Source organism: Quercus robur, chromosome 10, assembly GCF_932294415.1.
Source record: "Quercus robur chromosome 10, dhQueRobu3.1, whole genome shotgun sequence".
Lineage (NCBI taxonomy): Eukaryota > Viridiplantae > Streptophyta > Magnoliopsida > Fagales > Fagaceae > Quercus > Quercus robur.
Window position 1 is genome coordinate 30,101,293 of NC_065543.1, and position 14,266 is coordinate 30,115,558.

Sequence of the window (14,266 nt, forward strand, 5' to 3'; positions counted from 1 at the left end):
AAAGTAACGGTCTGCACGCGCGCCCCACGATCTCCTTATTTCCCTCCACTCACAAACATCAAAACCCCGCTTTTCCCCTCGAAGGGAGGTAAAAACCGGAGTTTTGAGGGGCTATTGTGGGGCCCGGCCCAAAAATGATGGGCTATTCCAAACTCAGGCCCGTCCAAGGAGCATCCTGTCCAAAGAAAAGCCTCATATGAAGCGCTATTCAACCCCAATAGCGCCAAGGAAACCTGTCCGAGGAGTAACTCCTCCTCGGACATCACGAAGCCCAAACGAGGAACTTGCCCCAGCCATTTCAGCTCGTCTTCCCAACATATAAAATGAATTAAATCCAAAATATCTCACGGAAGGCTACCACCACATTAATTGCGCCCCAACCACCCTCTTGGCCGCATTAATGAGGAAAAGACTCCTGAACAGTACCGCCTTGGCCTCTGCAACTCACAAAGGGTCTGATGAGGGCGTCTGATGGGACAGGTGCTCAAGTGGATGCTTGGATGATTAACAGGTGTAAGGCTGAGATGAAAATAAGAAGAATATATAATGTAGTAGAGTCCCTCAAAGAAGGGGAGGAGAGAACTGTATCAGGAACAAAAAGAAGTAAAATCAGACTTGAGAAAGATCCATTCTGGTGTTTTCTATTTTCTTTTTGCAAACCATATTGTCCATGCATTAGACCGAACAAGTTCACTGAGGCCAAGTTCTTTGACCCATCCTCTACAAATAATTATTGTGGGTTGCGCTTTGGGCCAGGGCCTAATCAACATAAGTTGGGCCAGGAAAATCGTGTAACCACACTAATTTTCAAAAGTTAATGAAAATACGCATTTAATTTAATAAATCTGTCTCATTTAATGAGTTAGCATTAGAGTTCAAATCCTAGTAACAACATATTTTAGTATTTTCTATTTTTTTCTTCAAAAAACTATTTTTTTTAATTTCAACTAACCAAACATGTTTTTGATTTCAAAAATACAAGAAAATTTTTTTCTTTATATTCCCAAAAACAAGTTTTTGAAAATAAAAAACGAAAACTATTACCAAACATAACCTTAGTTTTTATCACTACTACTATATTTGCTCTTAGCATTTTTTGAAAAGCAATATGTGCGGCCTCTTTTCTTTTCTTTTAATTTCTTTGGGAGTAAAAAATAGGTACAGTGCAATAAATTTCTCAACTAAATTTAAACATATAGCAACACTAAATTTATTTTTTATTGAAAAATATAAAATTATTTATATTTTATTAGTCAATACAATTATGTGTTTAAATTTAATTGAAAAACTAATCTACTATATCTAAATTCTACTACTGCTGTAGGTTCAAATATTAGGAAAAAAAAAATTTGAAGAAATAGAGTTCAAATTGTAGGCATATACTTTGCCCGCACCAGCAATAATTACATGGCCTTGAGCATATTTGGGCCAACAAATGGGATGGGCATTGAGTTGGGCTTTTTGCAAAATATATATACTTTTATTAAATATATTAATTCATAATATAAAAAAGTACATATTAAAGTAAACTTTTGGTTCTTAAATTTTGAATTTATTTTCATTTTGGCCTTCACAATTCAAAATTTTTATATTGGCCTATCATATTTGATTTCTTTATCATATTGGTTTTGCCATCCACTTCCATTAGCAATCTAACTATTAAGTGCCTTATTTTAACTATTTCATGAAATATTAGCTCTAAAATACTGTGGACTGCAAGAATTTCATTGTTGTGGGCAAAAAAACATATTATAGATTATCTGACTACTAATGGAACTAGAAGGCAGAGCTAGGGGATCAAACATGAATGGTCAAAATAAAAACAATCCTAAACTTTAAAGGTCAAATGTGTATTTTATTCAAATATATAAGTTTATAAAATTATTATTACAAAAAAATAATAATAATAAATGATTGAGATATGGGCTTGATTCTTTAAGGTTAGTATTCGAAGCGTGCAACCAACTCGCCAACCAACTAAAATCGACCAGATCCAACCCAACCTATCAAATTGGGTCAGTTTTAAAAAGTTGGTGGGTTGGGTTGGATTATGAAAAGAAAAAATTTATAGTGGGTCAAGTTAGGTTCGGATCATAAAATTCATAAATCCGCCTAACCCAACCTGACCCACCTATATTTAATATATATTTAAAATTTTAAAAATATATATTGTACAATTTTTTATTTACTTTTTTGCCCTTCTACCTAAATAAAACCTATACCTTAAGTTTTTCTCATATAGTTTATATTGGTTTGGTTTTATGCTCGTGATTATTTAGTTATAAATTTACTCTTATTTGTGATGGTGTTATTCTAATGCTTAATTTAATAATAATAATCGTAATTAAAAAAAAAAATTGTCCAACTCATGGGTCTAATCTGACCCAACCCAATCCACTTGGGTTGGATTGGGTTGAAAAAAAACCCCTCATCCCGACTTATGCATACCCTTGGTTAGTATGACTAGTGGCATTTGATTAAGTCTATATATATATATAACACCAATAATACCAAAATGGTACATTGCCATTGAACACAACCGCATTTTATACCCCTAACCAAACCAAACAACTCAGGTACGGTTTTGACAACTTTGATCGGTTATAGCATGAATGTTCAAATATGTGTATAAACACCCTTGAACGTTTAGACCCCCAAATTACAACTTAACCAATTCAAGCATTATGTCAAACAACTAGTGTGCGGAAAATTAACATAAGCTATAATATGGAATTGGAAAAACTATCTAAGCCAAATTAAAATCACAACCCACAGCAGATAAAAAGGCAAAGATAAAAGGGAAGGAAGATGCAAACACAAAGACAACACGTGATGTGTTATCGAAGAGGAAATCGAAGCCCTCAGCGTAAAACCTCTTCGCCGCCCTCCAAGCGGTAAACAATCCACTAGAAAATATAGTTGGGATACATGGACAGCAATAGACCCTCCAAGCCTAATCTACCCAGTGCACCTAAGCCCTCCAAGCTTCTTGCTCCAACGAGGTTGCGCCGAACCTTTTTTCTTTTCTAGCTTCCCGGATTCCGCTACTAAACCGTAGCATCAACCAATGTAGATTGGTTCCTTCCTAACTACTTCCCAGAAATCCAAACAGTCCTCTCATAGTGATGAATATGGTGAGAACAAGGTTTGGTAAAATGCCTCTCAAGGATTTGACAATGGAGAGGAAGAGAGTTGAGGAATTTGAAGAGACTCTAATGTATAGATTGTGGGTGAATCAATCTTGTTTTTCTTTAGGGTTTCTCTCTCAAAATTCTCTCTGGAAGCTCTAATTCATTTGTGGGTAAAAGGGGTATTTATACTGGAGTAAGAGAGGAATGTGAAACGTCAGGATTTACAAAACAGGGGTGGCTCGCGCCTTGACTGAGTCGTGAGATCCAGTCGCGAGATAACCGTATGGCCAGTTGTCCTGTTTTGTCCTGTAGTGCTCCAGCTAGCATGACTGTTCACCTTCCGGCATGCTTGGCACGTGTGCTGCGTCTGGCAGCTTGCAGCCGCGAGTCACCCGCGAGGCCAAGCCGTGAGTCTCTGTTTTCTTGCACACTCTTGAGCAAACTTCACTCCATCTCACTCACTACCCTTACAACAAGCCCACCTAAATACAGGGTTACTAAATGCTGAAATACAAGCAAATTTGGCACGGAATAAAGCCAATAAAATGGTTGATTAAATTCAACCTTACAATCTCCCCCTTTGGCTATTCCGTGACAAAACCCTAAAACAGACTCTAGACTTAACATGTGAGTTGGGAACAGTTGAACAAAACTCACTCACACCTAACTCTAGAAGCTGTGAAGCACTTGAATCATAAGAACATGAAACTCCTGAAACACAACAATACACCATGATCATTGTATGCAGAAAAACATAAAATGCATATGAAACAAGCTTAAGGTGATCAAGCAAAGATGAAGTGAAGATTCAAATCAAGGTTTGATCAACCAAGTAATCACCACAAGGTAGTGATCACAGTGCTCATTCACACTTGGAATGAACACTTGAACATACAACTTAACAAGAACAAGGCAAGATACTTGTATGCTCAACACTCAACCAATGCATAATACACAAAGTATATGCATCTAGGAACAATCCTACAAGGGCACAAGAGTGACAGTATATAAATCAAAATGCAGGACATTTAGATAGAAGTACTGATTTCAACATAGCATAAAAGGCTGCATAAAGCAAGGTACAAACCATAAAGCCTACAGAATATGCATAAAAACATTAACCCTAAAAGCTTACATAAGCACATGGGTACAAAAAGGTACAAAACACAATATATCAACTTAAACTGAAGAAAATAAACTGAAGAAGAATGCAAAAACACTCCCCCTTAGGTAATATCCTCCCCCTCTGATCAGGCCTATCACTCCCCCTTTTTGTCATGGAATAGGCTATACATCCTCTTCTAGCCTTCTCTGAATTTGATCCAATTGAGTTTGAAGTGAGGTAAACTTCATATCCCATCGAGTGCTGTGATGGTGTAGAGTAGATGTGAGATCAGACATCTTTGTATTCAACTCGTGTACAGAGGATACAATGTGATCAAGTTTTTCATCAAGGGAGAGAGTGCTGAAATGAGAGCCACTGTGAGATGCGAAAGTTTCTGGTTTGGCTCTCTTCTGACTATGTCCAATGCTTGCATTGAATGTATGCATGTTGATTGGACTCGGTTTCGAGAGAGGAGATTCATCTGCCGTTGGATAAATTCCCTTGAGCTTCAAGATCCTTGAAATGAGACAGTAGAAAGGAATGCATGTTTGGGACTCAGTTCGGAGAACCGTTTTACGCAGAACATGAAAGATATGAGCACAGATGTCAATTTCTACATCAGAGATTAGATCATGAAGAAACAAAGCACGTCCGAGGTTCATATACCCAGTGCTTGATAAAGGGTACAAATTGTGAAACATCACAATTGTAAGCACTCTCAGTTTTGGAGGAAGAGAGGAAACACTGATGGATTTTCCATTGGGTGAGAACTCCAAGTCTTTACCCTTAGAGAATCGACGAGACATTTGCAAGAGAATAGGCCCACAGCAAAGAACCAAAAAACAGCACCACACAAGATAAATATCAACATGATTCGATGCAAATAAGAGTGAAAACCATAGAAATTGAGACACAAATGCTAACTTAATACAGTTCAGACCCAAACAAACCACCAACAATACTAAAGTGCACATTACGACAGGTGCAGCAAAAAGGTGAAAGAATAATAAAGCATAGAGAGACACAAATTCTAAAATAACTGTCAATTAGACAGTCTACCATGATCATGATATGCATACAAAGACAGCATTCGAACATTAAGAACGGATAGCATAAAACAGACCACATAAAAATTCAAAATGAAGGATCAGAGCACCCAAAATAGAGCACATGGCTGTGAGACACAACATTCAGAAAAAGAAGTTGTTTTAAAGGAATACTTTCAAGATGCCATCATCCACATGTTATGTAATCATAAAAACACAGTAAACCAATGTCGTAAGCCAACTACAACACACAAACAAGTGAAAAAAAAAAAGCAAGTCACAAAAATACCAAACCATCTAACAAAAGAGTTTGAGAATCAACAACAGGCAAATATCAGACCAAAGATTAAACACATTGTAACCAATCAACATGAAAACGGATGAAATCAACAACAAACACAACAAGCCATACCCATCAAACAAAGAGAGGAATGTTTCGAACATAGTATGTACCCAAATGGCAAGAAACATTCATTAAGTAGGGAAAATAAGATGAGGAAAACGAGACCCATACCTTTTCTTGATGATTTTGAGAAGAAATGACGCAACAATGGAGTTTGGAAATGGGAGCACGGAGTGTTTAGGAAGGAGATAGTTGAGAAAGAAGATGAACAGTCACAAAAGTTCGAGGGAAAACTGAAAAAGATTTAAAAACTGCCCCTATTTTTGCCAAACACGCGTTTTTCGCGACTGAAGAGAGTCGCCACAAAGTTGCCAGTTTAAGTCGCCAAAACACTCAAAAATAAAAGTTTGAAAAATTTTTCTAAGTGTTTTTCGCGACTGGAAGGTCTACCCGCGAGGAAGTCGCGAGCTGAGCCGTGAAAATCTGTGAGTAACCCTCGCGACTGGACCTTCCACTCGCGAACAAGTCGCCAAAAATGACCCGCGAAGACGCGACTGAGGCTCGCGACTTGACTTACCCGCGACAGAGACGCCAAAACAGGGCAAAAATGGATTTTTGAAATTTTTAGATTTTTTAAACAAAATACTTTCCAAAAACACCTAAAACACTCAAAAATATTTTTGTGCTTGAATTAACAAAGATTGAGCATGTGAAAACACATTTCATCAAGTACAATCACACAAATGATTATGGCATTTATTGAACATAAACTTGTGTGTTGTGTGTGGATATCAACAATGAGATAGTCCTTAGTCTAATGTGAAACTTCAATGATCAATTCAACCAAGGCATACACAATTAGCACTAGATCATGTGATCTATCTCAATTATAGAAATATGTATATATGACCTCCCACAAAACTTGATAACATATCTTGGAGCTTTATATTTGACTCCACTTTCAATCATACCATTTGATCTTTTTGATCCTTTTTGAGACAATCACCTCTCATTATAAGAGTGATATTTGATATTTCACTTTAATGAACTAGCCTTTGGCTTTTTGAATAAACATTCACTTTAATATAAGGTCGCTTACGCTTTTTCCTAGTCGAATACTAGAATGTGCGACAGGCTTTTGCAGCTCAATATCTCTTTTCATTTGGAGATTTACATTTGGTGAGCTCTTTTTAGCAAAAACAAAAATAAAGAGTGGGAAGATATATAGACACAAGTCTATGCATGTCTCAAGATCATCATAACCATTCACTAATCATTCATGACAAGTTTGAAGATCTATTTACAACAATCACATAGATTTCAAGATTTCTCCCACAGTGATATGAGTGCAAAGAAACAAGCAATGCTCGAAAATGCACAAAGTCATAAGTACAAAGGTACAAGGCAAAACAAGTTTTGAGACAAAAGCTCAACAATGTCAATCAAACTTTTTGATTTTCTAATTTTTATGTGATTTTTGGATTTTTGACACTAGAAGAAAAAGATTGATCAAAAACTAAAAAAAAATCAAAAGTATGCACAAGTAGACAAGCAAACAACCAACAGCAAAAACAACAAGCAAACAAACAAACATCGTCGCAAAGCATAGGAAGTATTAATGCATGGACATGTTGTAATGCTTATGCATGAGTACCCTTCTTCACCCACACGTCACTTGCGTTTGGGGTGATTTCCTTATAGAATTGGATACGGGAGTTAGGGCTTTCAAACCTTCGTGAGAAGCTTTCCAAGCAGTTGGTGAATGCACCAATCATCTTCATCACGTTCATCATTCCGGGATCACCATTTTGATCTCTAGATTGTTCACCTGCCCAATTTCTTCTATCATTTCTAGGTCCTCGTGACCTTTGAGGAGTTGCACTATTCTTTGCTCTCAACTTTTGGCAATTTGGTCAAGTATGCCCTTGAAGTCCGTAATGATGACACACATAAGTTGCTCTAGGACCTCTTTGTGGTCGTGGACGTGACTTGGCACGAGATTCAGACCTGCCCACAGATTGATTACAGGAATTCAACAACCATTCGTTCCCCACATTTCTCTTCTCCTCAATCTTAGGCTTCTCAACAGTAGGACCAACATCGGCTGATTCTTTGGCCTTTATAAACTTCACTTCTTTAGTGACATTTCCAGATGAGCTACTTCCTCCGGTATATCCCAACCCGGATTTGTCTAAAAAGCTCTTTTGAGATGAAATAACATCATCTAGCTTCTTGGTGGTGACCCTCTCAATTTTAACATTAGCTTGCACAACCTCTTACTCAAGAAATCTCACTTTTGTGTAAGCTTCTGACAGCTCACCATTCAGTGTTTCTATCTCACATTTGGCCTCCCTATATCGAATTAGGAGACTTTTGTAATCCTCCTCTGTCTTCTTCATTTTTCTCACAACAGCCTTGGCCACCCTTGTGTACTCACCCGACTTCTCCAGGAGTGAGTTATAATTCTCTTGAAGATTGGCTGTACTTTCATCTTCTTCAGCATCTGATTCTTCAACAATTCCCAGTGATCCTTCGTCACTATGTTCTCCAAGGTCTCGTACAAGCAGATTCAACTTGTCTGAAGACTCAACATGAGCAATAGTCATAAAAGCTGAGTAATTCCCCTCTCCATCACAGCTTTCTTCAGATTCTGAGTTGGATGAATCCGAGTCACTCAATGTTGTGGCATACACTTTGCCTTTTGATTTCAAATAATTCGGACATTCTTTCTTAAAGTGTCCATGCCCGTTGCATTCGAAACAAGTGACACCATGTGTAGGTTGGGATTCTTTTCCATCTTTCTTTTTGAATTCCCTTTTCTCCCTTCTAGAACTTTGGAATTTTCTTTTATCATCAAATTTGCCATTATTTTTGAATTTCAAGAACTTTCTGAAATTTTTAACAAGGTATGTAACATCTTTGTCAACCACATCTTCTCCCGATGAGTCTTGATCTTCCACCTTCTCATTAATGGTCTTAAGAGCAAGAGATTTACTTTTCCGTTGATTGGGCAGTGACATCTCATAAGTCTGAAGAGAACCAACCAGCTCCTGGATTTTGATGTCATCAAGGTCCTTGCTCTCTTCAATCGCTGTCACTTTAGCACGAAAACTTTCCGGCAAAGATCGAAGGATCTTCCTTACAATTTTAGAGTCCTCCGTTTTCTCTCCCAAATTGAACTTGCTGACAATTACTTCATTCAGTTTGCTATAGAAAGAGTCAAATGACTCATCCTCACTCATTTTTAACTCGTCAAACCGAGTGGTTAGCATCTACAGCTTGGTGTCTTTTACCTTCTTCGTGCCTTCGTAGGTGGTTTCCAATATCTCCCATGCTTCTTTGGCAACGGTAATGTGGGGGATCTTGTGAAATTCATCTAGAGACACACCACAGAAAATAGCATTGAGTGTTTTACTATTAGCATTAGATGTAGCAAGTGCTGCCTTATCCCATGTGGATTTGGCTGCCTTAGGTCTGGTCCAACCAATCTCAACAGCATTCCAAACAGATTCATCAATTGAGCAAAGAAATGCTCTCATGCGAACCTTCCAAAAAGCATAATTACTACCATCAAAATATGGAGGTGCATTTAGGGATTGAGACCAATCTATCTCAATAGGGAGTCAAGGATCACATAATGGTATTGAAACCAATAAAAGTGTACCTGCTCTGATACCAATTGAATGTTCAAATATGTGTATAAACACCCTTGAACGTTTAGACCCCCAAATTACAACTTAACCAATTCAAGCATTATGTCAAACAACTAGTGTGCGGAAAATTAACATAAGCTATAATATGGAATTGGAAAAACTATCTAAGCCAAATTAAAATCACAACCCACAGCAGATAAAAAGGCAAAGATAAAAGGGAAGGAAGATACAAACACAAAGACAACACGCGATGTGTTATCGAAGAGGAAACCGAAGCCCTCGGCGTAAAACCTCTCTGCCGCCCTCCAAGCGGTAAACAATCCACTAGAAAATATAGTTGGGATATATGGACAGCAATAGACCCTCCAAGCCTAATCTACCCAGTGCACCTAAGCCCTCCAAGCTTCTTACTCCAACGAGGTTGCGCCGAACCTTTTTCTTTTCTAGCTTCCCGGATTCCGCTACTAGACCATAGCATCAACCAATGTAGATTGGTTCCTTCCTAGCTGCTTCCCAGAAATCCAAACAGCCCTCTCACAGTGATGAATATGGTAAGAACAAGGTTTGGTAAAATGACTCTCAAGGATTTGACAATGGAGAGGAAGAGAGTTGAGGAATTTGAAAAGACTCTAATGTATAGATTGTGGGTGAATCAATCTTGTTTTTCTTGAGGGTTTCTCTCTCAAAATTCTCTCTGGAAACTCTAATTCATTTGTGGGTAAAAGAGGTATTTAACTGGAGTAAGAGAGGAATGTGAAACGTCAAGATTTACAAAACAGGGGTGGCTCGCGGCTTGACCTCGCGCCTTGACTGAGTCGCGAGATCCAGTCACGAGATAACCGTATGGCCAGTTGTCCTGTTTTGTCCTGTAGTGCTCCAGCTAGCATGACTGTTCATCTTCTGGCATGCTTGGCACGTGTGCTGCATCTGGCGGCTTGCAGCCGCGAGTCTCTGTTTTCTTGCACACTCTTGAGTAAACTTCACTCTATCTCACTCACTACCCTTACAACAAGCTCACCTAAATACAGGGTTACTAAATGCTGAAATACAAGCAAATTTGGCACGGAATAAAGCCAATAAAATGGTTGATTAAATTCAACCTTACATAGCATCTCTCGAAGGGAACCTCTGGAGGAAGGACCAAGAAAAATTTCCCAAATAACCACGTGTGGAAAAAAAATATGGTGAGATAACGCACCTCACTAAATGGAAAATCAAAAGGCAATTCAGGCAAAAGTTAGAGGAGTTCGTTAAGTTGAAGCTCAAAAGGACAACTTAGACAAAAGTTAGGAAATATGTACTTAGGGGATAGGACTTCCTTGACATACCTGAGAAGTTCCATGCTTAAGTATCCAAGGCCATTCAAAGTCTCGACCAATAGCATGGGGACCGGCTTTGCACTCTACATGCACTAGAGCTGTGTCAATCGCATGCAAATACCAGTACACTCAAGCACAATGCATGGGAATTATGGCCAGAAGATTAGAAGTAGCACACCAGGGCCTGAATATCCAGCTGTTGGCATCTTCACTTAGCAAGCACATTAGCACACTTATTTGTTTCATGGAAAACATGCTTCACACGAGATTGGTTAAAACTTAAAACTGGCTCAACAAGGCCTTGCAAACATTCAAGAGTGCCAAAAGTGTTTTGTTAATGAAGGATTGATTGGTAACAAGATCTACTACAGCTTAATGTTTAACTCCACTTCGAGGAGTGCTGTAATGCCAAAATCAGTCCATCCCTCATTTGCCCAACACTCAACTACAACACTAGAAGTGGTACCTATTGCTCAAGGGAAACCCCTAACCCAGTTGCCTTGAGAGTCTCGAAGCCCCATCCGTATTTAATTTGGTCCATCTAGGTTTAAACTATTTAACTGTAACTTTCTTGTATACCGAGCAACTCAGTTTTTGAATTTCAAGACTATATAATGTATGTTACTCTCAAACTCTTGGTCCCATAAGCCTAATCAAAGACTTGAAAGAGCCACTCTACCTCCTACGACATTAATGGCTTTATCAAGACTAATCTTACCACTAACCTTTATTGCCACTGTCAATTTGGTGCCAAGTCTCAAAATAAACTGACTATTGGTTAATGAAGCAATAGATACAACAATAATAGTAATCTTTAGATCAAACCCAAGGAAATTTTATTCCTAGCCATCCACCAATCCATAAGTGTGAGGAAATAAGCGGTGAGTGAAATAGAATGATGTGTAGTAAAGTGTGTAAATGTTATAAGCATTAATAAGAATTCTTTTTATTGATAATCTCTTTGTATATTCTATTTGAGTGTGGTGAGATTTATCATAAAGCATTTGAAAAGATATTTTCTTTTTTTAAATATCAAATTAATTTTATCAAAGCTTCCGTGGCGGCAAATCTCTATATTATTGAATACAATACTTCTATTGGATGCTGGATTCAATCAGTAGAATGCCTTTATATGGAAAACAAGACTATACTAAGGAGACAAGCCATTAACTCCTACAAATTAACCTACAAGTTGAAAATGTAGAAAAAACTTGGTAAAAGAAAAGTCAACAAAAGCAACATGTTTGCATCTTGAACTTATCTTCACCTAGCTAAGCACTATTGTCCCTAATATGCAAAACACATAACACATGAAAAATGTTTCACCATCCAAACTAAAGTCGGTGACGTTGGGTCCCAAATGATATTATCACAAATATTAGCAATCTAAAATAATAATCACATACAAGAACACAAATATTTATGTGAAAAACATTTTCTCTTTGAACGGAAAAAACCACGAAAAAAACTCCGAATAATTTCACTATTATCAAATCAATTACAATAATTCTTGTATATGTCTCACAGCTAAAGAAAAATCTCTCTTATTTTTCTTTACTCTCACACACACACTAATTATCTCTTTCAAAGGCAACAACACTTTACTCTCTCCTCCTCGTAGGATCGCACAATTTTACAATCTCACCTCACCAACACATTTAGAATCGCACTAAGATCGTAAAAATGATAAGATCGTATGTAGAATCGTGTAGGATCATATGGGATCCTACCGATCCTACCAATCCTACCAAAATATCAGTTTTTGGTTTTTTTTTTTTTTTATGGGATAAATTTTTGGTTTTAATGAAGCTTTAAGGGTTTTTATTTTTCTATGTTGTGATGGTATGACTTTTTTTTTTTTAATATAATTATGTTAGCCTAAGCAAATGTTTTCTAGTTTCTAGTTCACTTGTAATCAAAATGAAGGAATGTTTCATTATTTCTAAATGAAGAATTTATATTGGCTTTGCTACCTTTTAAGCTATAATGTTGTTAAATTTATTTGATCAATATACTAATTTGTGTTTTAATATTACTAAAATGTTTTTCTTGTATTTGTATATTGATTGATTGATTTTTTTGAGTACGCTCTATAATTGTTGCTGAGTGGTATAACTTAAATAGTTAAGTGTGAAGTTGTATCTTGATCTCTTTTGCAGCTCTTATATACAAATATACAATGTCTACAAAGATGATGAACCGGATGGTGATGATTATGACCGTGGTTATAAGAAACCTAGAATGAGAATAATTAAATGTTCACTTCACCTTAATATTCATCTTACTTTTAGAATTCATATTTTAGTTAGCTAGTTTCCATTTGATAACTTATTTTGGAATTTAAACTTAGAACTTGGAAAATATTTCCATATTTGTTGATAAATATTTTGGTACTTGGTTGCTAATTAAACATTTATTGAATTTTTTAGATACATTGGGTCAAAACATAAATATATTTATTTCGTTAGTATAGACATAGCGATATATAACATGTAAAATGCATCATAGTATAGACGTAGCGATGCAAATATTTGTTTTTTATGGATAAAATCACAATTTACGTGATTATTCAACATACAAAGTTATTATCAATGTTAGATATATTTCAACGATTTACTTTTGTGATAAAGCAAAAGGAACAACATACAGATCTAAATATAAGCAATAACACAAATAGATGTGATAGGCAAAAGTAATAAACAAATACTAAATATATATAAGAAGAAATCTGCATATAATTAAAAACTCACAGACCAAATGCGTGAAGGATGAATGATTCAGATCAAGTTTTGTGTTTAACACAATCTCCTTAAAGCAAATTTTGCCTTTCACACAATCACTGTGGTGCTTTGAGACTCACGAACGTCTGCCTTCCAGGATAAAATGATCTATAACACAAAAACGAAGCACACAAAGTCGTGCTCTACAAACTACTCGATGTCTCTTTCTCTCTCTGACACAAAATGAAAATGCACAAAAATATTCTCACTTGGAGAGTTTTCAAAAAAGTGGTTTCTTATGAACGAGAGACAATGAAAAATTATACGTTACTGAATAGGCACTTTGTTTCAATAATAACTACTGTGCATAGACTAACTAACTCATAAATTAAAATAATAAAATATTATTATTTAAACAAGTAGGCCCAGTCCACATATACCAAAGGCCCAACCCAATGTCCAACTCATGAGCATATAAACTCATATATTATCTCTTTCCTTTCCTATGTGGGACTCAGGATTTTTACCATTTTTAATAACAATAATAACATCTTCAACTGAACATAGAAAACATCAATTTCTTATTTACTCCATACTATTTTTCCAACAATCAATGTGTTTTTTGCTTTAAATCTAAAAATATGTAGGATTTTACGATCCACAATCCGATCCTATAATCTACGATCACACCTACCTCTCACGATCCTACGTAGGATCCCGATTTTGACAACCTTAACAACAACAAAGTTCCTCGCTAAGGACTAAAAACAAGAAAGAGAAAACTCATCTTCTTCTTCACAGATACACAAAGATAGATAAAACTCAAAATGAATAAGAGATCTTATCATCTTCACTGCCTATGGCCTGATTCTGATACCCAAATGATGACTACAAGCTATAATGCCAAACGTAGCTATTGATTTCAATTAAATGTTCCCTACCAACATAG